The following is a 2,416-nucleotide window of genomic DNA, read 5'->3' on the forward strand; positions in this document are numbered from 1 at the left end:
AGTGCGGGCGTTTAGCGCGGGCGTGGTCTGCTCTCGCCGTTGGTTGGCCTCGTGCTGGCCGGCGGTGCAGGATGCGCGCGCCTGCGCGGCGTTCGTGCCCCGGTGCTTCAACCTGCGCGCAGGATCCGAGCTCGGTCCCGTGCCTTGGCCTCCCACGGATCTTCCTTGCTGCGAGGCCGCGTCCGCCTTAGCGTGCTCCTCCGGGGGCGCGCGGGTGCGCGGATTCTCTTCGGCCGCCATTCAACGATCAACTCAGAACTGGCACGGACTGGGGGAATCCGACTGTCTAATTAAAACAAAGCATTGCGATGGCCCTAGCGGGTGTTGACGCAATGTGATTTCTGCCCAGTGCTCTGAATGTCAACGTGAAGAAATTCAAGCAAGCGCGGGTAAACGGCGGGAGTAACTATGACTCTCTTAAGGTCGTAGCTACTGGGCAAGTGAAGCGCAATACATGGGCCTAGCCCTCTTAGCCTCTCCTTGCCTGCGGCTTCCCCCCTTCCCGTGGGCCCGCCGATACGCCAGCCCTTATGGGGCTGGTAAGCTGAGTGGAAGTCCGCACCAGGGGCTTTGGGGGGTTACCAGCCCCCCATCGCATAACCCTCAATGTTGGGCCAAAAAGAGAAGAACATACGGGTAACGGGCCTTCCGCTGAAGGACCCGACCCAACTGTCCCAACTGCTAGCCCACCAACCGTCCCTGAAGTAGGAGAGACTGAAGACCCATGGTACCACTGTAGCACCTGCAGCCGTGCGTTCCGCACCAAGATCGGGCTCGGACAACACCGCCGCCGCGCCCATCCAGAAGCGGCAAATGCGGACATCATCACTGACAGGAAGCGAGCTCGGTGGGCGGAGGAGGAAATGCGGGAGCTCGCCCTGGCGGAGGCTAGGCTTCTCTGTGCGAGTGACTCCAAATTTTTGTTCGCCAACCAGGAGCTTCTACCCTTGTTTCCGCACCGGACCTTGGACGCCATCAAGTGCAGGAGGAGGATGGCGGCGCACAAGGCGCTGGTGCGGGAATACGTGGGGGAGCTAACGCGGGAACACCAAGCGCAGCAAGGACTGCGCCACCCACCCGCCATGGAGTCGCTGCCGGAGGAGCCACCTTCTCCGCTGGAGCTTGAGCGCCCGCCAGAAACTACATCTGCTGTCGACGAAGCCATTTGGAGACACCTCGGCGGTCTGCCGCGGTCAGCCGCGCGCTTCTCGGCCCTGGATGACCTGGTGTGTCTGGGACCGGGTACGCCGTCGGCAGTGGTCGCGGCTGGGCTGCCAGAGGCCCTCCGTGCTGTCGGCTCGGTGGACACAGGACCGAGGAAGAAGACGCCGCGCCCGCCATCCAAGCGGCGAACAGATGGTGGTCCTCCGCTTTCGAAGCGGAAGCGCCGCCGGTGGGAGTACGCCAGATGTCAGGATGCCTTCAGGAGGAACCGTGCACGATGTGTACGTGGCCTCCTGGACGGTACCCTGCTCCAGCCGCCGCCGAACATCCCTGGGCTGGTGGACTTCTGGCGAAGCCTCTTCACGACGGAGCCATCCTCCAACGCAGGCTCCATCCCTGACCGGCTTCTCCCGCGCGCAGAGTCCGTTGACTTTGAGCGCCTGTGGGGGCCGATCACGGCAGAAGAGGTTGCGGCAGCCTTGCCGCCCAGAGGCTCCGTTGCCGGCCCTGACGGCCTCTCGCCGGTGCAGCTGCGCCGCCTTCCGGCGGAGGTCACCACCAAACTGCTTAATCTCTTCCTGCTCACCCGCCAGCTTCCCTCATCCCTCCTCCGGGCTAGGACCTCCCTGCTTCCTAAGACAGCCGCCCCAGCATCCCCCGCTGACTTTCGGCCCATCACCGTCTGCTCGGTGTTAGCCAGAACCTTTCATAAGGTTCTGGCGACTCGCCTTATGCGGATGTGTGCTGTGGACGAACGTCAGCGGGCTTTCATCCAAAGGGATGGGATGCTGGAGAATACCTTCCTTCTCGACCGGGTGCTCGTCGGCGCCGTCCGCCGCTGTCGCTCTGTGTTCGTGGCATCGCTCGATGTGTCCAAGGCGTTCGATTCGTTGGACCATGCGGCCCTCCGCCCTGTGCTGAGGGCCCATGGTCTTCCGGACGAATTCATTGATTATGTCGAGCGCTGCTATGCAGACAGCGCGACGGTAATTGCGGGGGGCGGCGACGAGTCCCCGGCCGTGCGGCCAGCAAGAGGTGTCCGGCAGGGAGATCCTTTGTCTCCTCTCCTGTTTAATTTCGCTATAGATTGTGTTCTACACCAGTTGCCCTCACACATAGGTGTTAAGGTGTTGGGCCGCCAGACCAACGCGGCGGCCTTCGCGGACGACATCCTGCTCTTCGCCTCCACAAAGGGGGGCCTGCAGTCCCTCATCAACGCAGCAGTGGCAGCCCTCGACCAACTGGGGCTGCG

Source organism: Schistocerca cancellata, chromosome 3 (genome assembly GCF_023864275.1).
Source record: "Schistocerca cancellata isolate TAMUIC-IGC-003103 chromosome 3, iqSchCanc2.1, whole genome shotgun sequence".
In the NCBI taxonomy this organism is placed as follows: domain Eukaryota; kingdom Metazoa; phylum Arthropoda; class Insecta; order Orthoptera; family Acrididae; genus Schistocerca; species Schistocerca cancellata.